The sequence below is a fragment of the Heptranchias perlo genome, chromosome 20, assembly GCF_035084215.1.
Source record: "Heptranchias perlo isolate sHepPer1 chromosome 20, sHepPer1.hap1, whole genome shotgun sequence".
NCBI classification, from domain to species: domain Eukaryota; kingdom Metazoa; phylum Chordata; class Chondrichthyes; order Hexanchiformes; family Hexanchidae; genus Heptranchias; species Heptranchias perlo.
Window position 1 is genome coordinate 7,883,688 of NC_090344.1, and position 24,913 is coordinate 7,908,600.

At 44.4% G+C, this 24,913-nt stretch overlaps 4 non-coding genes across 4 annotated transcripts; all 4 read left to right on the top strand.

Annotated features, from left to right (window-relative positions):
- trnag-gcc (transfer RNA glycine (anticodon GCC)) lies at positions 1–71 on the top strand. Its single transcript has one exon. It is a non-coding gene; the product is annotated as a tRNA-Gly (tRNA).
- A 13,002-nt stretch (positions 72–13,073) lies between these two features.
- trnav-cac (transfer RNA valine (anticodon CAC)) lies at positions 13,074–13,146 on the top strand. The gene has a single exon. It is a non-coding gene; the product is annotated as a tRNA-Val (tRNA).
- A 5,424-nt stretch (positions 13,147–18,570) lies between these two features.
- On the top strand, positions 18,571–18,644 carry trnat-agu (transfer RNA threonine (anticodon AGU)). Its single transcript has one exon. It is a non-coding gene; the product is annotated as a tRNA-Thr (tRNA).
- A 3,201-nt stretch (positions 18,645–21,845) lies between these two features.
- On the top strand, positions 21,846–21,927 carry trnan-guu (transfer RNA asparagine (anticodon GUU)). The gene has a single exon. It is a non-coding gene; the product is annotated as a tRNA-Asn (tRNA).
- Positions 21,928–24,913: the final 2,986 nt, after the last annotated feature.

The window sequence follows — 24,913 nt, forward strand, 5'->3', positions numbered from 1 at the left end:
GCATTGGTGGTTCAGGGGTAGAATTCTCGCCTGCCACGCGGGAGACCCGGGTTCGATTCCCGGCCAATGCATGATCGTTTTGCATTCTGCACCAAGGAGGAACTTCGGAACAGGAGTTTGGTCTTTGATCCTTCCAGCCTGTTCCGTAACTCAATGAGTTGTGACCGAACTCCCTGCACCCGCTTTCCTCCCATATCTCGAAATACCTTTGGTTAACAAAAATCTATAAATCACGGGTTTGAAATTAACAATTGAGCTCGCATCAACTGCCGTTTGTGGAAGAGATTTCCACACTTCGACCTCCCTTTGCTTGTGGAAGTGTGTCCTAACTTCACTCCTGAAAGTCCTGACTCTAATGTTTAGGCTGTGCCCCCAAGTCCTCGACACCCCAACGAGCGGAAATAGTTTCTTTGTATCTACCCCATCAGTTCCTAATAATATCTTGATAATTTCGATCACATCAGCCTTTAATCTACTGAATTGCAGTGAATACAACGACAGTTTGTGTAATCTCTCCTCGTAATTTAACGCTTCGGGCCCAGGCATCATTCTAGTAAATCTACACTGCACTCCCTCCAAGGTCAGTATATCCTTCCGAAGGTGCGGTGCCCAGAACTGAACACAGTACTCCAGGTGTGGTCCAACCAGAGCTTTTTGTAGCTGTAGAATAATGTCTATTCCCTTGTATTCTCGTCCTCTAAATATATAGGCCACCATTCCATTATCCTTTTTGATTATTTCCTGTACCGGTCCATGACATGTTATTGATCTATGTACAGGGAAAACCTAAGTTCCTATGGAACGCCACAGTTTCCAATTTTTCACCTTTTGTAAAGTATTCTGATCAATCTTTGTGATGTCCAAAGTGGATGATCTCACACTTGCCAAAATTGAAATCCATTTGCCACGGTTTTGTCCATTCATTTATTATATTAATGTCTCTCTGGAATGTTATGCTTTCATCTACACTGCTTACATCGCTTCCCATTTTGTGTCCATCGGCAAACTTCGATATGTCGTTCTCTATCCCGTTATCCAATATCAATTAGACCGCCTGACCTTGGGGAAATTCACATTCAGCATCAATCTCTTCATCATCTTGAGACATTTTATTTACTTTACATGTGTTGCCCAGGCATAAAATGTAAGAGCAGTGAGGTTGTTCTTGAAATGAATATAACACTAGTTAGGCCACAGCTGGAGTATTGCATACAGTTGTGGTCACCACATTACAGGAAAGATGCGACTGCACGAGAAATGGTACAGATGTGATTTACGACGATGTTTAGAGGACTGGAGAATTTTAGCTATGAGAATAGATTGGATAGGCTGAGGGTGTTTTCTCTGGAACCGAGGAGGCTGAGGGGAGATTTAATTGAGGTGTACAAAATTATGACGGGCCTGGATAGAGTGGAAAGGAAGGACCTGTTTCACTTAGCAGGGAGGTCAATAAAAAGGGGGCAGAGATTTAAGGTAATTGGTCGAGGATTAGAGTGGAGCAGAGGAGATTTTTTTCCACCCAGCGGGTGGTGGGGGTCTGGAACTCACTGCCTGAGAGGGTGGGAGAAGCAGAAACCCACATCGGATTTAAAAAGCACTTCAATATGCACTTGAAGAGCCATAACCGACAAGACTACGGACCAAACGCTGGTAAGTCGGGCGATGCTGGATACCTCTTTTCCGGCCGGTACAAACACGATCGGCGGAATGGCCTCCACTGGCGTAAATTTTTCCGATTGTCTGATTCTCTGATATGATTGCCGTCTGTCTCGGCATGGTGATAACATACACTCTACCATAAGAATACTTTAATCAAATTGGTGATTTGATTCACTGTGAGAGCGACGATACATAAATGTGTAGACATTGGCTGCAGCAGCTGGGTTGCACCTTTACTTTTCCTACCGTCTCAGTCTTTCTTTAATCTTCTCTGCTGGTGTTGCAGGTTCGATCAGCCGTCGCCGTTCCATTTCACGCTCAGGCCTACCCGCACTCGGTACTGTCATGGCCTGAACACGTCTTTCGTGTTCTCACAGAAAATGCCACTTTTGCGAGCAGATTTCCCAGGAGCTGCATCGATTCGGCCCGTGCGTGCGTGTATTGTGGAAATGGAAACAGAGACACCCGCTGCTTGTGGGAGTATTTCACCTCAATTTTCCATTTCACGCTCAGGCCTACCCGCACTCGGTACTGTCGTGGCCTGAACACGTCTTTCGTGTTCTCACAGAAAATGCCACTTTTGCGAGCAGCTTGTCTGGACTGGATTGCACTGAGCTGGGACACTGGGAGTATTCAATTAATGAAATCAGTACTTCAAACAGAAATAAATCTTCACTCACTCATCCTGATAAATTAGGGTCTCATTAGAAGCCTAAAAAGCCCATCAGGCAACAACACAAGAGACAGAGATAGGGAGAGAAAGAGAAATGCATGCAAAGAAAATATAGGTTTTCAATAGAATCAGACAATCATAAAATGGTTACAGAACAGAAGGAGGCTATTCGGCCCATCGAGCCCGTGCCGGGTCATTTCAAGAGCAATCCAGTTAGTCCCATTCCCCCGCTCCTTCCGGTCGCTCTATATTTTTATGCCTTCAAGTATTTATCGAATTCCTTTTTAAAACCCACGATTGAATCTGCTTCCACCATCCTTTCAGGCAGCGCATTCCAGATTATAACTACTCGCTGGGTAAAAAAGTGTTTCCTCATGTCGCCTTTGGTTCTTTTGCCAATCACCGTAAATCTGTGTCCTCTGGTTCTCGATCCTTCTGCCAATGGGAACAGGTTCTCTTTATTTACTTTATCTAAACCCTTCATGACTTTGAACACTTCTATCAAATCTCCACTTAACGTTCTCTGCTCTCAGGAGAACAACCCCAGCACGGGGTAAATGCGATCAATCAGCTTCAATTCATTAATTTGAGCATTAAACAGCTCTTTAAACGTTACTGTGACATTATGGTAGCGTGGCCTCGCGGTCTAAAGTGTTCCATCAAATTTCTATGGAGGCGTGGGTTTGAATCCCACTGATACTAGAATTTCTGGCAATGTTTATTTTGATCTGTTCACAGAAAACCCGATTGTCGTGCGATGGAGCAGAGGATGTGAAAGAAGCTAATAGTGAAATGCAGATATTATTTTCATCAAGGGGACAGGACACGTTTCCACAGGTAAGCATCTCTCACCTTAAGATTCTTTCCAGCAGAGTGGGACAGTTGATCAGAGTGACCGGGCTCCAGCGGCGCAATCAGTCAGTGCGTCGTCCTTATATGACTGTACAGGGTCGGGAAATGGCGAGGTTGTTAGTTGAGTCTCACCGAGATAAACGAATCTTTTTCCTTTTGAACATTTCGAACGGAGCAAAAGGAATAATTGAGGTGTTCCAAAATGCATCAATTATTTGTCTCGCCACGTGGTTCCTCTTGTTGCAATAGCAGATGTGATATTCAGTGTTATCAGTTTACAGGAGGTAGACTGCGGAATTGGAGCCACGCACTATGATTTTGATCCATCTGTAAATTATGGGATTTAGCTTGAGCTTTGAACCAGCGCGTTCGACCGCTCAGCCACGATAATTTCCATCTTGCGATCTTCAGGAGCTACTTCTACAGCATAGAATTACTGCAAGCAAGAATTCTACCCCTGAAGCACCAATGCTTGCACGGCAGCCGGATGCATTTGTCCAGTTGGAAACCTGTCTGATGGAACATGCAGTCTGATAGAACCGGAAGTCCAGCAGATTGACTTTTGCGGTGAGCAGATGATGAGCCTCCTTCTTGAGAGTGTTTCGCCAATCCAACTCAGAGTGGATTAAGCATTATAAATTCGGGTGGGACTGGAGCCACTTGTATCAGAGGAAGTGGAGGGGGTTGTTTCCCTTCCTTGAAAGGCATTAATGATCCTGTTGAGGTTTTGATGCAAAATTTCACTTCCCAGCGCCGAAATCACCGAACCCTGAGCTAAAATTCAACGATGGTGAGATTTGGACATACAACTTTTGCAGTGATTAGAAGAAGTCCCACGTGCTACCCATGGCGCCACAAATCGGCTATCGATTAGGTTATTTCACGTTACCCATATGCTGTTTTGGAACTTTTGCTGCAGTGAAGTAAGTGGTTCAAAAGCTCAGTGGAGATTCAAAGCAGCTCCTGAGAAAGCGACACAGCGACGGTTTGTGCAATGCATAGTCCTCTCTCTCTCTCCCATTTGCTCACTCTCGCTTTCCATCTTGAGCTCTCACTCTCCCCGTTTATCTCATGAGCGCTGGAATACCAAGGGGTGGAAGTTATGTTAAAGCTGCACAGAGCTCTTGCAAGACCCCATCTGGAGGACAGCATTAATTTCTGGGCACCCCACCTCAGGAAGGATGTATGAACCTGGATGTTCGAGGGGCTGAATGGCCTACTCATGTTCCTATGTTCCAATAAATGAAAGAATAATTCAAGTATGGAGACCCGAATGCATCAGGATGAGTGAGTGAAGAATGTTTTCTGTTTGAAGTGCTGATTTCATTAATTGAATGCTCCCAGTGTCCCAGCTCAGTGCAGTCCAGTCCAGACAAGCTGCTCGCAAAAGTGGCATTTTCTATGAGAACACTAAAGACGTGTTCAGGCCACGACAGTACCGAGTGCCGATAGGCATGCGCGTGAAATGGAAAATTGAGGTGAAATACTCCCACAAGCAGCGGGTGTCTCTGTTTCCATTTCCACAATACACGCACGCACGGGCCGAATCGATGCAGCTCCTGGGAAATCAGCGAGGCGACGCAGGGCTGTCGTGGATCGTTTGAAGCAACTGGCACACACCAGATTCGGCCCGTTTCACGTGGAATCTCCTGTTTCTGAATCTTCTTTCCTTCCTGCTTCCTCTGCACCTCCAGCTGCCAGTTGAATTAGATGCTTGATGCAAACACAGCGAATACATGAAACCCATCTTGACCTGGTCAGCAGGGAGAGGGAAAGGATGGTGCTGGCCATTGAGAAGGGATGGATTTTGCACATACCGGGAAAAATAGACGCAAAGGTCTCATCTCCCTGCTTCTTTGCTTTGCGGAATATCTTAGCATTCAGAGATGATCTCACTGCCCCCCAGGCCCATGATCCCCACTCGCACTCTCCTTCCAATCTCAAACACTTTGCTTAGGTTTGAAATCGTATATGTTTTCACACTGGGATTTAATTTGCAGAAAGCGATGCTGTGATAACCCGGGGCTATTGAGGAGATGCAGTGCAAGAAGATACATAAAAGGCTAATGATAATAATGACTATTCTCACACTGTGAGCTACAGTTAAAGGCTGACAACATTTAAAGTCTCATGCAGCAGGTCTGGGCCCAAATCTTTCACGTGGCATCTCCTTCTGCTTCTGTCACTCCGTTTCCTCCACGGAGAGTTCATTTGGAATTCCTGTGCGGCTGCATTGCGCATTTTCCAGAACTGCTTCGAGCGCAATTCGCTCCAGTCCATCAATTGCAGATATTAGTTTGATCAAGGGGAGAGGACACCTTTTCACAGGCAAGGGCTGTTCATCCTGTTGTTTTTCTGCCAGATTAGCGCAGATGATCAAAGTAACCGGATTGGGTGAACTGTCCGGACTGGTGCCTGGTGGGCTCGTGGTTATGATTCGGCGCTTACACTGATATAATTAATTACATGAAACCAAATAAACTCTACGAACAGAGGAATATTTCTGTAAACACCATCAACCAACCTATAACATTTTGTTGCAGACTGAAAGAAACCCTAACATGGTTACCGAATGACACTCGCGAGTTTAATAATGATTTGTTTTGTATTTGAAACGCTTTTCCGACTGCATTTTAGGAGACTGTTTGGAAATGTTCAGTGTGTATGAGACCAGGAGTTTGGTGCAGCCGTTGTTAAATTGAACAGGAACAGCCAATTGTCGACCTATCAACACAGGATAAGAAACTCGCCCCTGGAGGTACATCTGGAGCAAGTTCCAATATAATGAAAAAATTCTGCCCGGGATCGAATCGGGGGCTTTTTGCGTGTGAGGCAAACGTGATAATCGCGATAATACAGAAACCGCAACACGGTAAGTATTTTAAAAAATGCTCAGTGTTTATCACACCAGTAACCTGGTGCAACCGCTGATCAATTTCACAGGACCGGTGCTTTGTATCAAACAGAAGTTAGCAGCAAAAAGTGTTATTAATGGTAATAGTGGGACTGAGAAATGCTCAAACAACCGGCACTCTGTAAAACAGAACTCCAATTATCGGTTTAAATAAAATCCTGAACTGACAGAGCGGAGGGCAATTAAAGATTGAATTATATCGCAATTCACTGAATCCAAACAACGTTTAAAGAAGTGAATCTCTCAGGAGTAGGATTCCTGCGCTTTTGGTGAGGAAGTGTGGTTGGCTGCTGCTTTCGTCCCCTGCACTCCCAGAAGCGCGGTGGTGGTCAGTACCGATCGCCATCCATGTGGATTTCGGATCCACAAGTTTCCTGTGGAGCTGGTGGCAGAACTGCAGCATCTGACTTCAGATCCGAAGACTAAGTGTTTGAATTACGTTGGGTCGCAGCATTTTCACTGCGGCTCAGGGCTCTGCGACTGATTTTATGTCGGGACAGTGTTTGAGGGATTGGATGTTCAGCATTTGCGCAGTAAAGCAAAATTACATTTCATACATCAATGTTTTTTTTCTGTTACTTTCTGTTTAGACCCTTTCCAGTTTTATATAGAAACAGATATCAGTATTTAAGGGATGTGCTGAGCAATGTTTGTGGAATCAGTGTAATTAAATTTGATACCTCAATGTTGTTTTTCTGTAACTTTCTATTTACACCTTCTCCAGTTTTACATAGAAACAGGTATCAATGTTTGGAGGGTGTGGTGTGCAAAGTTTGTGTAATCAGCATAATTCAGTGTAATACAATGAATGGCTTTTTCTGTTACTTTCTATTTAGACCTTCTCCAGTTTTATATAGAAACAGGTCTCAATTTTTAAGGGCTGTGGTGTGCAATGTTTATGGAATCAGCGTAATTAAATTTGCTTATTTAGTCTGTTCCGTCTCCAGCCCAAACTCTTGTCGTTAGATTTGTAACTTCACCGAGTTCAAACTGGGATAAATCCACCGTCCAGCCACTCGGCAATCATAAATTTTAATTGAACTTTACTCTGGCCCAGAGTCACCCGCTGTAATCCAGTCTTTCTCGGGCACATTAACATCATAACCACTGGTTTAAAAGAGAAAACTGCCATCCGTTTCACTGGAAGTGCAAGAGACAACTTTGTAGACACCGGCTCGTTGGACCTTCTCATTTCAACTCATCTCATTTTCAGCAAACCAGAACGTTACTGAAATAGAGGGTGGTGAATAACAGCTCGAAAAATCAATGTTGTCTATCATTGGGTGACTGAGTCTTCCAACATACAGACATACAGACATTTCGGGGCAAGGGGAGTTTGAAGTTCAGAAATAACACAGCACAGATTTTCACTCGTGCAAGCTGCACACCCTTTATTTTTGAAAAGTAAACTGATGGTAAGACCGCTGTTACATTGATCACGACAAGCTGAAGCTTTCGCTCGGTGAATTAATGGTTCAGTGCGCAAGACGTCGTGTTTCTATAGCGCAATTGGTTCCTGTTAATTAATAATGGTTGGTGGTTCAATTCCACTCACAGAGGGTGACTGTTACCTTAACATTCGTTGTCTCGCATTGCCGGGATTCTAAACTGCTGCTATCAGCTGAGCACGGCTGATATTCCAACATTTAACCTGCGGTCGGAGAGCAGGCACACGAACAATAAATAAAAAACCGAGATTGGCTTCAAGGTAATCAGAATTCTTCTTGACAGACCAGATCCGAAGAGAATGCTCACGGTTTGCCGGAGAGCTGTCTCGCTGTGACGTGGATATTTGTGCAGTGAGCGAGAGGCAAACTGTTTCCCATTTTTCCGTGATGAATGTCACTCCCCTTACTTTGGAAAAGTAAAATGGTATTCACATTCCGACAGGTTTCAGTTGATTTGTGAGGGATCATTAAAGGATCCTGCAGCGCTGCCTCCGTTAACAACAGCAGTTCTGAGCCGCATCTCAGAAGCAGCAACAATCCCATCAGTTTTTTGCTGTTCCCCAGCTCCTGGAGTGAGCGAGACCGTGACAGCAGCACCATTCAGGCCGCCTGTCCGGCCCTGCCCTCTCCAATCACCGGCTGCCGATGGAAAGCAGCGAATGCAGTCTCAGACCGAGCATTATTGCCCTTCCCTGGGAAACTGGATACCACGGCCCGACCAAATGTCCCCATACACCGAGCACAGGCAGAGGAAACTCCGGGGAGTTTATATACTGATCACTCGGCCTTCCAGCAGGATTTAGCGAGAATCAGAGAGAGTGAAACTGCCATTGGGCCTCACTGAGAAAATCGGGGTCAGTAAATTAGAGATTCTGGAGTCAGGATGAGCCAGCGGTTGAGGTCGCTGTATTCAGATCGCAGTTTCCCTAGTGTTGTGGTTTTGAATCCGAAATCTTCACATTCAGTCCTTGTACGAAATTCTTTCTTGTGCCTTAGGCTGGAGGTGTTTTTTTTTCTGCACAGTTGATTTGCTACTTCCAGAAAACCAACCCGACATCCGTCCCCGGCAGGTTTGTTTTTATTTGTTGTAAGAATGTGTAGTGTTTGGGGTCAGTAGAACACGGCCCGTGGAATCAATCCATTGTGGCATTGACCAGTTGTTCCAATTCCTTTGCCACGAGACTCATCTGGCGAAATGGAAATCCAGATGTGGCTCATTGCAATTGCGATTATTAAATAAAAATGAGTCATGGACACGGCCTTTAGGCCTATGGTCTCAATACTCATATTCGCATGTGGACTTTAAACTTTTTGTGTGTTGTTGATAAAATGGTGAAAAGCAGAGTGCGAATGTTTTTGATCGTTGTGAGTCCTTTACTTCCTCGGTTACTGAATGGTGGGAGATGTTTGTTATGAAACAGACACATATGAAGTACATCTCACTGTATATTGTGCGCGTGCAAGATGTTTTCTGCTAAAATTCGTTCATGTGACTTCAACAATGCCACCATAGCCACACCTGCGGCTAGTCAGCAATTTCTCTTGGACAACACTGACAGAGAGCATGGCCGAGTGCACTGAGTCCGGACATTGATGCTTCAGGACTGTCAGGGTGGGATTCGATTTTCGTCTCGAACAAAATTTCCATAGCAACGGAAAGAATGGCGGCTGCTGTTGCATAAACATCACAGTCAAACAAACACACACTCTTTGTATCTACTCACTTGAGGTTGTACAAGAGTGGGGGGCACTAGTTAATGTACTTTAACTGAGGCGGCACTAGTTGGGGTTGTATGATAGAGTGGAGCAGCCGTTGCCCTTCTGTATTACGAAGGTGGGAATCCAGACTGCTTGTATCACAAGCACGGAACATTTTTAACCAAGTCCTAAAATACCGCCTGTAAAATGAGAACTGGTGACAATTCAACACAGGGAAATCACAGCAAACTCATTTAAGTTTAGACTGTCACTTGTTAACCAAGGTGGAAAGCCAACAAAGTGGAGCATTGTTCAGGGATGTCCTGTTCATAATAGGCTGGAAAAAGCCAATCCGGCAAATTATTACCCCATCAGTCTACACTCAATCATCAGCAAAGTGATGGAAGGTGTCGTCGACAGTGCTATCAAGCGGCACTAACTCACCAATAACCTGCTCACCGATGCTCAGTTTGGGTTTCGCCAGGACCACTCGGCGACAGACCTCATTACAGCCTTGGTCCAAACCTGGACAAAAGAGCTAAATTCCGGAGGTGAGGTGAGAGTAACTGCCCTTGACATCAAGGCATCCTTTGACCGATGTGTCTTCAAGGAGCCCTAGGAAATTTGAAGTCAACGGGAATCAGGGGGAAAATTCTCCAGTGGCTGGAATCTTACCTGGCGCCAAGTAAGATGGTAGTGGTTGTTGGAGGCAAATTATCTCCGCCCCAGGACATCACTGCAGGAGTTCCTCAGGGCGGTGTCCGACGCCCAACCATCGTCAGCTGCTTTATCAATAGCCTTTCCTCCATCATAAGGTCAGAAATGGGGATGTTCGCTGATGATTGCACAGTGTACATTTCCATTCGCAATCCCTCTACTAATGAAGCAGTACGTGCCCGCGTGCAGCAAAACCTGGACAACATTCAGCCTTGGGCTGATGAGTGGCAAGTAACATTCAAGTGCCAGGCAATGACCAACTCTAACAAGAGAAAACCTAACCAACTCCCCTTGACATTCAACGGCATTACCATCGCCGAATTCCCCGCCATCAACAGCCTTGGGATCACCATTGACCAGAAACTTAACTGGACCAGCTACATAAATACCGTGGCGACAAGAGCAGGTCAGAGCATGGGTATTGTGCGGCGAGTGACTCATCTCCTGATTCCCCAAAGTCTTTCTACTATCTACAATATACAAGTCAGGAGTGTGACGGAATACCCTTCACTTGCCTGGATGTGTGCAGCTCCAGCTTCAATCAAGAAGCTCGACATCATCCAGGACAAAGCAGCCCGCTTGATTGGCACCCCATCCACCACCCTAAACATTCACCCCCTTCACCACCAGCGCACCGTGGCTGCAGTGTGTACCATCTACAGGATGCACTGCAGCAATTCGCCAAGGCTTCATCGACAGCACCACCTAAATCCGCGACCTCTATCACCGAGAAAGTCAAGGGCATATGGCACATAGGAACAACACCACCTGCATGTTCCCCTCCAAGTCACACACCATCCTGCCTAGGAAATATATCGCCGTACCTTCATTGTCGCTGGTTCAAAATCCTGGAACTCCCTTCCGAACAGCACTGTGGGAGAACCTTCACCGCACGGACTTTAGCGGTTCAAGGAGCAGGATCACCACCACCTTCTCAAGCACAATTAGGGATGGCAAATAAATGCTGGCCTTGCCAGCGACGCTCAAATCTCATAGAATCGTAGAATGTTCACAGCACGGAAGGAGGCCATTCGGCTCCACGCAATCGTAATCCAGCTAGTCTCACTCTCCCGCCCTTTCCCTGTAGCCCTGCATTTTTTTCCTTTCAAGCAATTATCCAGTTGCCTTTGAATCTGCCTTCACCACCCCCTCGGGCAGTGCATTCCAGATCCTAACCATTCGCTATTTAAAAACGTTTTTCCTCATGTCACCTTTGGTTCTTTTGCCAATCACCTGAAATCTATGTCCTCTGGTTCTCGACCCTTCTACCATTGGGAACAGTTTCTCTCTATCTATTTTGTCTAGACCCATCATGATTTTGAATTCCTCTATCAAATCTCCCCGCAACCTTCTCTGATCCAACGAGAACAACCCCAGCTTCTCCAGTCTGTCCAAGTAACTAAATTCCCTCATCCCTGCAATCATTCTAGTAAATCTCTCCTGCACCCTCTGTAAGGCCTTCACATCTTTCCTGAACTGCGGTGCACAGAACCGGACACAATACCATAGTTGTGGCCGAAACAGTGTTTTATAAAGGTTCATCATGACTTCCATACTTTTTGACTCGATGCCTCTATTTATGAAGTCCAGGATCCCGTATACCTTTTCAACCGCATTCTCAACCTGCTTTGAAGCCTTCAACGATTTGTGCACATAAACCACCAGATCTCTCTGGGCCTATACCCATTTTGGAGTTGCGCCCTTTAGTTTATATTGCCTCTCCTGGTTCTTCCTACCGAAATGTATCATGTCGCATTTTTTGTGTTAAATTTCATCTGCCACTTGTCCGCCCATGCCACAGGCCAATAGATAACCTCTTGAAGTCTGTCACCATCCTTCACACTGTTCACTACCCTTCCAAGTTTTGTGTCATCTGCAAATTTTGAAAGTGTGCCCTGTACAAGAAAGTCCAAGTCATTAATATAAATCAAGAAAAGCAGTGGTCCCAGCATTGACACCTGGGGAACACGATTGGACACCTCCCTCCAGTCCAAAAAACAACCAATCACCACTACTCTCTGCTTCTTGTCCCTGAGCCAATTCTGCATCCATGTTTCTACTGCCCCCTTTAATCCATGGACCTCAATCTTACTGATAAGCCGACCGTGCGGCACTTTATCAAACACCTTTTGAAAGTCCATATGCACCACATCAACTGTGTTGCCTTCATCTACCCTCTCTGTTAACTCAACAAAAAACTCTATCATGTTAGTTAAACACGATTTGCCTTCAACAAACCCATGCCGGCTTTCCCTAATCAATCCACAGTCGTCCAAGCGTCTGTTAATTCTGTCCCGGATTATCGTTTCTAAAAGTTCCCCCACCATTGAGGTTGAACTGACTGGCATATAGATGCTGGCTTTATCCTTACAACCTTTTTTGAACAAGGATGTAACGTTTGCAATTCTCCAGTCCTCTAGCACCACCCCCGTATCTGTGGATGTTTGTAAGATTATGGTCAGTACGTCCTGCTATTTCCACCCTTCCTTCCCTCAGCAGCCTACGATGCATCCCATCCGGACCGGGTGACTAAACTACTTTAAGTACAGCGAGCCTTCCGAGTACCTCTTCTTTATCAATGTTTAGCCCATTCAGGATCTCAACTGTATTTACCTTTACGAAGACTCTGGCAGCATCTTCTTCCTTGGTAAAGACGTATACAATGTATTCATATAATATCTCTGCCATCCTCTCTGCCTCCATGCATAGCTCTCCTTTATGGTCCCTTATCAGAGTACGGCTCCTACTGCCCGTTTAATGTTTACATGCCAGTTTATGTTGGCCGCCAGTTTATTCTCACACTCTCTCTTTGCCCGTCATTTCCTTTTTCACTTCCCCTCTGAACTTTCCACATTCAGCCTGGTGAATGAATGAATGAAAAACATGCTGGATTTCCGTCAGTCTGAAATAGAAAGTTATTGGTTGATTAATGGCGATTTGAACAACTATTCGTCTTTTTACTGAGTTTAATGAGCTTTGCGAAATTAATACAACAAACTATTTTGTAAAACTTAATCCCCTGAATGGGACCCGGCCCCGTCTCCCAGCACTGAGAACATTTGAAGACGGCAACTATCTTCCGAGCATTTCGTATAACCGTTTGCACAGCAGAGTTTCCGTAGTGTAGTGGTTATCACGTTCGCCTCACACGCGAAAAGTCCCCGGTTCGAAACCGGGCGGAAACATTTTCAAAACGTCATCCACTGAAAATAAATAAATATGAAAACACGCAAGATTTCACTCTGTAGTGAAATATGAATAAAATACAGAACTGGTATATTTTCCTTTCTCTGTCCAGTTCTGCACACACTCAAACATTACACAGATACCGAAAATATATCTCCCTCACTTCAGTTTCCTGCCCTGCCTGTGCAGAAATCTCCTCTCAAAGCTACTCATTGCGACTGTTTTTTGTTGATTTGTGAGAGATTTTTAAAGGACCCTGAACGGAAAGAAGAATTGTGTGTTTGGTTCTTCAGATTTAAAGATTTCGTACCGGCGCCTTTGCCATATCAGCTGACGCTAATCGCCCCCTCTCCCCCTGTAAACAAGTAAACTCGCACCTACTGTTGTAAGACGGTAGGCCAGAGGAACCCAAGTGCCCACGTGGGAACACTAAGAAGCAGATGCGTGACGGAACATACCAGTTGTACCTTGAACTCCGGTCAAAATGTTCGGAGTAAAATGCTCGACTGTTCTCGGTGAGGCTGAAACTCACAACCTGGGCATTTCTGAAGCTGATAAAAGTGCCGCACGCTGACCGCTTGCTCTACAAGAGCTTCGAGATCTTTCTCCGATTTCTCCAAGAAGCCTCCAATCAAGATGCACTTCGATAAATATCCGCAGTGGCCTTTAAAAGCCATGGAATCTGAAACAAAACCCCAGAAGATAAGAACTTTTAATGATATTATTATTAACTTAGGGACAATTTTTGATGGTGCTTTAAGGAGGATTTGGGGAAAGTGTGAGACGAAACTGGGAAACTCTCCCTGGGATGTCGTTGATTGAAGAGATGGGCGTTATTTCATTTGAAAACCGAGGCTCGGAACTTTCTGATGGAGAAGTGTGACAGAAGATTGTGGTTTGTGACAGTTGCCGGTGAGATCGAGAGGAGAGGGAGAAAAGTCAAAGTCACAGCTGTGACAGCTCAAGTGCCCTGCTTATCTGTAATATTTAAAAAGTAATGTACACTACGGGGCAAACCGAATTGGTATCGCTTATCAAAAATATTAAAAGACACAGGGTCAAACGCGGATTTGTGAAGAGGGAATGGTTTTAACCCCCAAAGCGAAATCATTCCACATGAATCTGAAGTGTCTTGGGGAAAACGGCAGTGCGAACCGTTACGTTCGTGTCATGACTTGAAAGACCCACCAATTACCGACAGTATCTTTGAACGAGTTGTGTCAGCAAAACCGTGATTGAAGCCGCTTTGCGTTTGTCAAACGTGTAGGGGACGATATTGGGATTGATAAAGGTCGATTTCAATTATTTGAAATATCACTATACGTCATGACCCGAAAATCGACTGTAAAATCGAGTTTTTCCTGTAAGTCGTGAATTGAAGGGAAAGGCGCACCAATCAGATCAGGGAAACGAAGAGCAGAATAGGTGAATGAAACTTGCACGATTGAAAATCCCTGTTTGTCGGAAGATTCAGTCCCCAGTGGTGGAGAGGATTGGTATTTCGAGCAGTTATTCACCAGCCTCAATTTCAGTAATTTCCCGTTGCTGACAATGAGATGAGTCGAAATGAGCAGGTCCAACGAGCCAGTCTGTAACACAGGCCAATGTCTCAGTGCAGCTCATTACCCAGTCACTGGGCTCCATTATAGCCGCTCCTGTCAGCAACACACAAAGAGAATTTGTAAATCTGAAACAGAAAGAGATAATGTATAAAACTTTATATCTACCACCAGGTTTTCCCTCTTTTCGGCTTTTAAAACAATCTGTTTCATTGTTTGTCAAACCCGAAACAGCCTCTGGGATTTGCCGATTGTAATTTCAATGGAAATTGCGACCGTCACTAATTATCGGAACAAATATACCCGCTGAGGTTTCGGGGTTGTTACTGGTTTATTTATATCAGTGAGTGACCGATTTTAAACTCGGTCAGGGTCTAAACATAAGGTAAGAGCCTGGTATAGACACGAGATTCTTCAATGTATCAAGTTAAATTACACTGATTCCACCAACACTGCACATCACATCCCTTAAACATTGTTACCTGTTACTATATAAAACTGGTGAGGGTGGAAATGGGAAATAACCGAAAAAAACCTTAATTGTATCAAACTTATTATTATTGTGATACAAACAATGTACAGCCTATCCCTTAAAAAAGACTCAATGTAAAACCAGTCGCCAGTCCCAGACCCGCTGTGACCGTGATGTGATTTGCATCCGATTCTGACTGACTTAGTATCTGACGCGCTCCCGTCCACAGTAAACGGATGGGGCGGGATTCATAAGAGAAAAATGAGGACCGACCTCCGCATAACCTGTCCTCATAATTTAACCATTTTAGCCCCGGTATCATTCTGGTGAATCTGCGCTGCACCCTCTGCAAGGCCAATATTTCATTCCTGAGAGGTGGTGCCCAGAACTGAATGCAATACTTTAAATGGGGTCTCAGCAGGGATTTCTATCTGTAACATACTTCCCCCCTTTGAATCCCGGTTTCCCTGAAATAAAGGCCAACATGCCATGAGACATTTAAATTCATTTTTCCAACATTCCACTGGCTTTTAGCGATTTCTGTACTTGGACCCCTAAATCTCTCTGCTCCTCCACAGTTCCTAGATTCTCACCATTTAGAAAATACTCTGATCTATCTTACTTCAGAAAAAAAGTAGATGAGCTCACACTTGCCCATTTTGAAAGTTTGAACAGACTGGGGCTCTTCTGTATAGAAATGAGAATGCTGAGGGGTGACCTGATATCGGACTTTAAGATTATGCAAGGGTTTGATAGGTTAGACGTAGATAAGGTGTTTGCACTTGTGAATGCGGGGACTCCAAATCATTGGGGCCATGATTATAAGGTAGTCACTATTTAATTCAATATGGCATTCAAGAGGAACACATTCACCCAGAGAGTGGTTAGAATGTTCAATTCGCTCCCACAAGGAGTAGTTTAGGCGAATAGCATGGATTCGTTGACGGCGAAGCTCGATAAACACATGGAGGAGAAAGGAATATAAGGGTCTGCACATACAGTTAGATGAGGAGGGGTTGGCGGAGGCTTGTCTGCAGCATAAACACCGGCATAATCCAGTTGGGCCGAATTGCCTGTTTCCGTGATGTACATTCTTTGTAATTCTATGTAACTCCATCTGCCACAATTTTGCCAACTCACTTAATCTTTCAGTTTCCTATGCTCCCATTTACAATATTCACTGTGACACCTAACTTGGTGTCAGCGACAAACGTGGATATAAGAACATAAGAACATAAGAAATAGGAGCAGGAGTAGGCCAATCGGCCCCTCCAGCCTGCTCCGCCATTCAATAAGATCATGGCTGATCTGATCCTAAACTCACATCTAAATCCATGTCCAATTTCCTGCCCGCTCACTGTAACCCCTAATTCCCTTTACTTCTAGGAAACTGTCGATTTCTGCTTTAAATTTATTTAATGATGCAGCTTCCACAGCTTCCTGGGGCAGCAAATTCCACAGACCTACCACCCTCTGAGTGAAGAAGTTTCTCCTCCTCTCAGTTTTGAAAGAGCAGCCCCTTATTCTAAGATTATGCCACCTAGTTCTAGTTTCACCCATCTTTGGGAACATCCTTACCGCATCCACCCGATCAAGACCCTTCACAATCTTATATGTTTCAATAAGATCGCCTCTCATTCTTCTGAACTCCAATGAGTAGAGTCCCAATCTACTCAACCTCTCCTCATATGTCCACCCCCTCATCCCCGGGATTAACCGAGTGAACCTTATTTGTACCGCCTCGAGAGCAAGTATGTCTTTTCTTAAGTATGGACACCAAAACTGTATGCAGTATTCCAGGTGCGGTCTCACCAATACCTTATATAACTGCAGCAATACCTACCTGTTTTTATATTCAATCCCCCTAGCAATAAAAGCCAACATTCCGTTGGCCTTCTTGATCACCTGCTGCACCTGCATACTAACTTTTTGACTTTCTTGCACGAGGACTCCCAGATCTATTTGTACTGCAGTACTTTCCAGTTTCTCACCATTAAGATAATAACTTGCTTTCTGATTTTTTCTGCCAAAGTGCATAACCTCACATTTTCCAATATTGCATTGCATCTGCCAAATCTCCGCCCACTCACCCAGCCTGTTGATATCCCCTTGTAGTTTTTTTATGTCCTCCTCACTCTCTACTTTCCCTCCCATCATTGTATCATCTGCAAACTTTGATGCATTACACTCGGTCCCCTCCTCCAAATCGCCAGAATATGCGGCAGTCTATTCCGTCGTCTACGTCATTTATACACCGGGTCTCTTCCTCCCACCTTCTAACCAACTCCCAAACCGTTTCGATAGGTTGCTTTAAATTCTACGCGCTCCCATTTATGTTAACAGTATCTTCTGTGGTACCTTATCGAATCCTTCTGGAATTCAATATTATATAACATCCATAGACACTCCATTATCTACCACGTTAGATATATCTTCAAAAAGTTCAACTAGCTTTGTTGGACTTGACTTACCCTTTATAAATCCATGCTGGTTCTCTCTGATTACTTCATATTTATCCAAGTGCTCAGGCATTCCTTCCTTAATAACGAATACTGGTACCGTCCCCACCACGGACGTCAGACTAATGGGTCTATAATTTCCAACTTCATCTCTGCTACCCATCCTAAATAATGGAGTGACATTGACAATGTTTCAATCAAAGGACCAATTCCTGAATCAAGATATTTTGAACGATCATGACTAAATCATGTACAATTTCCTCGCCTATTCCTCTTCGTCCCCTCGGGTGGTAACGATCAGGTCCTGGAGATTTGTCTATCTTTAATCTAATTATATTCTCCATTGCCATTATTTTACTTGTACTGAATCCCCATGATTTATTTGCAGTTGTCCTCGTGTCTCTGGTATGTTATCCTCATCCTTTTCTGTGAAGTAAATATTTAGCAATTCTGCTATTTCCTGATATTCAATTACAATATCACCTCCATCTGTCTTTAAAGGTCCCACATTACTCTTAGTCACCCTTCTTTCTCTTCATGTACTGGTAAAAATCTTGATTGTTGTCCTCATTTTCCCTCACAGGTTTTTCTCCTTTTCCCTGATTGTTCCTCTTCCGGTTTTTAGTTTCAGCACCGCAAGAAATAATACTTTGCAATAAAGTTCGGCTCATTAGTTCTTTACTGTCAGAGAGAGAATTGTCTGATCCCCTAATTTATTTAATGTAACAAACACAAGCACACATAATCATCGGTGTATCAATGCACTGATGGATACACAAAGATAAACACACCAAAAAATGCAGGAAGTATCGGGATGCACAGGTAAACGGACAAGCGAAATCGACAAAATCAAACGGTCTGAACCCCGAACAGACAATAACGTGTCGCTGATAGATGTTATTGAGAGGAGGTGTGAACAGGTTGTCACCAATTGGCGCTGTGGCTTAGCTGGTTAAAGCATCTGTCTAGTAAACAGGGGATCCTGGGTTCAAATCGCAGCAGTGCCTTATGCAACTTATTATTTTCACCTAATTTGTGGAATTAAGCGACAAAATAACACTGTGGTGTTTGGATTTGTTCAGGTTTCAGGCGGGAACAGATATCAAGATGACTGCTCAAAAACGCACTTTCATTATTCAGACAGACCTCTCATCAAATGTGTCTGTAACACGTTCTTGTTTCTGGTCTCGTTGGGGTCGGGGTATAATTCACGATTTGAAGTTTAAACCCGGAAGTAGTCCTAATTCTGACCGAGACTTGTGATCTTGACCAGCGGTGCAAACTTTTGCAAACTGGAAAATGAAAGTTCCCAAATCACTCCACCTGAATCCCCGGGCCCTGACGAAATATATCCCAGGCTGTTAATAGAAGCAAGGAAGGAAATAGCGGAGGCTCTGACCATCGTTTTCCAATCCTCCCTGGCTGCAGGTGTGATGCCGAAGGATTGGAGGACTGCTAAAGATGTACCGTTGTTTAAAAGGGAGAAAGAGATCGATCGAGTAATTACTGGCCAGTCAGAATAACCTCGGTCAGGCTGAAGGTATTCCATTAAATCTACACTGTACTTCCTCCACAGCCAATACTGGGAGGAGGGGACTCTTGACTGACAAGCCTCAGCTACACCAGGAGAGCAAACCCACGCTCACTCTTATTCCTGGGATGTGCTACTTTTGAAAAAAAAAAGGTGAGTATCTCTATACCTTTAAACTCTCTGTTTCACTGAACAGCATTGACAGTGGATTGTAGGACGGTGTGAGTGTCTTTATACCTTTAAACTCTCTGATTCACTGCACAGCATTGACAGTATATTGTAGGACGGTATGAATGGGATGAGGGTCTGTGGGGCGAATTGTAGCCGATTGGGAGCAGCGCCCATTTGCGGGCTGAGTATTGCACGTTTGATTTTGTCTCTCCCTTTTATCTTTCTTTCTTTCTTTCTTCCTTTCACCCCCCTCTCTCCCATTCTTTCTTTCACTCTCATTTCATTCCTCTTATTTCGTGCTTTTTCTTTCTGCCCCAGCACCTTTGTCTGTATCCTGTTTTTGTATTCTCGTGTGTCTCTGTTGGACGATCCAAAATTCAGACCAGCCGCTGCCTCCAGCTTTTTCTTCCTTCCACAATCATGGTCGATTTCATTGAGACTTTCCTGCGGCCTTGCCTACTCTAACACTCACTTTCACATTCTTACGCCTTTAAGTTTGCTCTCCATTGACCGCTGTTTCTCGGGGGCACATGTCCCGTTCGCATCAATGTTCATTTGTGCCTTGAAACCAGTCGATACATTTCCATCTGCTCCAGAGACAAGCTCAAAGAAAGCAGGGCTGGCATTCGGTAGGACAGCGCATACTTTTCCGTGAAATTTCCATGGGGTATCTTGTGACACGGGGGATGTTAACTGAAGAACTGGATTTTGTTTCCATGGTCGTTCGCGCTTTTCCCCGAACAGTTGATTTGCGGTGGAGACGGGCGGCGCGACATAGCTGCGAAAGACGGATGAAAGCTGGACTTTTAGCAATCTGGGCGGTGCAGGAAAGTCGGAAATGTTCCGCTTGATCGTAATAGGTCTGTGGAAATGTCCGATTGTAAAGGAATGAGGTGAAATGAAAAGAGCGGCAATGGTAAAAAAGTGTCGATTACAGGAGATTGGCCGTGACCGAAAGGTCCTTTGAATGTTCGTCGCGGAGGTGATTTTGTTCGGAAACAGTAGACTTTAAGCGCCTGGGGAAAGTGAAGTGTGAGCTTTGTCCTTGGGTCAAATTGGGTGTTTTCAGGAAAACGGCCATTGTGAAATCACAAGAATGAAAACAGAAAATGCTGAAAACGCTGAGCAGGTCAGGCAGCACCTGTGGAGAAAGAACCAGAGGTAATGTTTCAGCTTGATGACTTTTGTCATCCGAACTGAATGGTTTGCCGTGTGTGTGAGTAGCTTTGTTGTCTAAGATGCTGACTTCCATTTCTGAATTATGTTGGTGCGAATCGCACTGCTGCCAAAATTTGTAGAGCTTTTCATTTTGGCCGCCTCACCAAAAACCCTTCATTGGTAAGAAGTGCTTTTCCGCATTGCTGGTTTACACGTGTTTGAACAATTCAGCAAAGTCTGGATTACCACCCAACTGTATCTTACACGGAGGTGTTCGGAGTGTAAGGGGTGATCGAGGTGAAGTTTCAACCAATGTGCACAATGGCGCCCTGGTGAACCGAGTACCTCTTTTTCGTCAGCATAATATAAAAGATATGGACCATAATTATGAATTTCTTCTTTGCATCACACTAAGATTTATTATCAGAGAATGTACATGAGCAGGTCGATTTGCGTCACGCTCCGGTCGCTTTGCATCGCCTCCGACAAATAGAATAGAATCAAAGAAAGGTCACAGCACGAAAAGAGGCCATTCGGCACATCGAGTCCGTGCCGGCTCTCTGCAAGTGCAATCCAGATAGACCCACTCCCCCACCCTTTCCCTGTAGCCCTGTATTTTCTTTCGTTTCAAATACTTATCCAGTTCCTTATTGAAGACAATTATTGAATCTGCCTCCACCACTCCCTCGGGCGGTGTATTCCAGACCCTAAACACTCGCTGTGTGGAAAAGTTTTTCCGCATGCCACGTTTGGTTCTTTTGCCAAACACCTTAAATCGATGTTATCTGGTCCTTGAACCTTCCACCAATAGGAACAGTTTATCTCTTTCTACTCTGTCTGGATCCTTCATCACTTTGAATACCTCTATTAAATCTCCTCGTAACCGTCTCTGTTCCAAGCAGAACAACCCCAGCTTCTCCAATCTATCCATGAAACTTATGCCCCTCATCCCTGGAATCTTTACAGTAAATCTCTTCTGTGGGGATTCGGTATTAACATCGCCGAATCCCCCACCATTAACATACTATTGGTTACCATTAACCAGAAACTTAACTGGACCAGCCACATGAACACTATGGTTACAAAAGCAGTTCAGAGGCTGGATATTATGCGGCGAGTGAATCACCTTCTAATTTCCAAAAGCCGTTCAACCATCTATAAGGCGCAAGTTGAGTGAGTTGGAATAATCATGTGATGGCCATCGACCTGAAACGTTAACTCTGTTTCTATGTTTAAAGATTCTGCCTGACCTGCTGAGGATATACACATTTACAGTTTTGATTTCAGGTTGACAACATAGCCAGTATTTTAATTTTGAATAAAGGGGCTTTCGCATATTTTTGCGTGCGACGAGGTGACCGAGAGGTTAAGGGGATGGACTGTTAATCCATTGTGCTATGCACGCGTGGGTTTGAGTCCCATCCTCGTCGTTATTGTGTTTAAGTTTTGTTTCTCTCCTTCAATCCACACAGAAGGTCTGGTCAAAGTCCCATCCTTCTCGAAACGGCAGACAGAGGGTTTTGCATTATTTGCTGAAATCAGCAACAGTTCCTTCCAGGATGGTGTTGAGATTGTAAGGTCGCGAAGTATCAGATTGTACAGTGGTGTCATTGTAAAAAGAGTAAATCTTATGTTCAACCTAAGAGAAACGTATGTACCATCATGATGATTTATGTCCGGATCATTCAGTGTCTGTGTCTGTTAAAAAGGGATGTGCTGTAAGTCCCGGATCATTCCGTGTCTGTGTCTGTTAAAAAGGGACGTCCTGAAAGTTCCGGATTATTCCATATCTGTGTCTGTTTAAAAGGGGTGTGCTATAAGCCCCGGATCATTCTGTGCGCGTTTTACCCGATTTTCTTGATACCTTTTTCCTTCTGAACTGAAATGACGATCCTCTCTCGAGAAGAAGGTTCACCGCCTGCTTCGGGCAACTGGTTGGATAAGTAACAAAAACTGATGAGGCCAAGTTCATTCTGCTGGGCTTCCATTCCAATCTCCGCACTCTATCCCCCATTCAGACCCACCCCCGCCTGGACATTATAAGCTGCGATATTCATAAGGGAATGGAGAAGCCGAATATCACGGTTATAATTTTCTTGGTTGCTCAACGCTGAATAGCATCAATTACAATGATTCAGAAGGTAATCATAGAATCATAGAATCTTACAGCACAGAAGGAGGCCATTTGGCCGTCTTGCCAGTGTCGGCTTTTTCGAAGACCTGTCCAAATTAGACCCACAGCCCAGATTGTTCCCAATAATGCTGCAAATTAGTCCTCTTCAATTATGTCCAATTGCCTTTTGAATGATCCTGTGGAATCTGCTTCCACCATCCTTTCAGGAAGTGCGTTCCTGATCTTATCAAACCCTCTGTGTGAAAAAAATTCTCCTCAATTCCCCTCTCGTTCTTTTCCCAATTATTTTAAATCTGTGATCTCTGGTTACCGACCCACTTGCCAGACGGAAACAGTTTCTCCCTACTTGCTCTTTCAAAACCCCTCACTATTTTGAATATCTCTATTAGGTCTCCCGTTAACCATCTCTGTTGTAAGGAGAACAATCCCAGCTTCACCAATCTCTCCACATAACCGAAGTCCCTCATCACTGGTATCATCCAGGTCAACCTGCTCTGAATCCTCTTCAATGCCTTTTTATCCTAAAGTGTGGTGCCCGGACCTGTACAAAATACTTCAGCTGAGGCCGAACCACTGATTGTAAGGATTAGTATAATTTCCTTTTTGATATTCAATGCCCCTATTTACAAAGCCAAGTATCCCATACGATTTCTTAACCGCCTTATCAACTTGCCCTGTTTTATGAATATGAACTCCCAGGTCCCTCTACTCTTGGAACCCCCCATAAATTGTTCCATTTAGATTATGCTGCCTCTCCATGTTCTTCATCCAAAAGTGCATCACTTGACACTGATCGGCGTTAAATCTGTCACGTGACTGACCGTTTCACCAGTCTGTCTGTGTCCTCCTGAAGTCTGCTATTATCGTCGTCACTATTTACTACGTTGCCAAGTTTTGTATCATCCGCAAACTTTGAAATTGTACTCCCTATTCCCACATCCAAGTCATTTAAATATAACATGAAAAGCAATAGTCCTGATGCCGACCCCTGGGCGATTCCACTGCATATTTCTCCCCAGTCAGAAAAACATCCGTTCACTACTAACCTCTGCCTCCTATCCCTCAGCCTATTACTTGCCCACGTTACCACCGACCCTTTAATCCCACGTGCTTCTAGTTTTCGAATATGTCTGTTATGTATTAATTTCTAAAATGTGTCCTGAAAATAACTGTATCCCAGTAATTTTATTGTTAAACAATGAGAATACAGATATTAAGACCGAGTGATCGATCGGGTTCATTCCCATTACCCGAAGGTGACGGGACCCGAGGAGGGGAAATCCCATCTGGGTTTATATTTTTCGAAAACGGAGACGGAAAATAGCAAAACTCATTCCGTCGAAATCCAACAATTGGACGAAGATCCGACAAGCCTTTTCCCATCCGGGGTTTCCAGACCTGGCCGTTGAAGGAAGCTTGATAAGTCCATTAGGGAGCAACACCGAAAGTGAAGAAACGCAGAGATAGAGAGATACATGAAAAGAAAAATAGTATAAATCTCCAATTGTGTGATACAACAGAATTTAAGCTGCAGCTTAAAGGAAATTCTTCGCATGTCGTGAAATCTTAGAGGTGTATGTAGGGCTGGATTATAACTTTATTTCTGAGAGAAGTAAATACTGCCTGGAAACTACAGCTCTTATTGATTTAACCATTTTACAGTGGCGGTGTGAAGTGATTTCGAATCTCAGTGAATTTCAAGACCATGCTTGACCCACTCGTTTGGTCACCCACAGGTAGCACGCGGTTGGAGACTGCGCAGGCTCATCACAGGAACTCTGCCAGACTGCATGTTCCAGACTTGTATCCAACGCTACACGTGCAGCCTGCAGCCGTGTGTGGATTGGTGGTTCAGGGTCGAACCCTCGCCTGCCGACGGCGAAACCAGGCGTTTGGTTCCAGGCCAATGCAGCTTCCTTTACCTTTTGCATCTGTACCCATGAGATCGCCTGAATTGGGATAAATTCATGTGCCGGCTTCAATCTGTCCAACTTCTTGAAAGATTATCTTCATTTCGTCCACGTGTCTTTCGTGGACAAACCCTCTGCATTCTCTCCTCTCGTGTTCAAACATGCTCTGCTGGAGATAAGTCAAACCTGCCTTTTGCATCGCTGAGAAGCCAATTGGTGATTTTTGAGCAAAAACGGGGACACAACAGGGGTCATCCTGGATTTGAGCCAGTAAAACTCCCTCAGCGAGAATCAGATCCAAAGATCAACTGGCAACAGAGCCGTGCAGCCAGTGTAAAATTTCGCTGCCTCGCAGCCGATCCGCCATCCTTT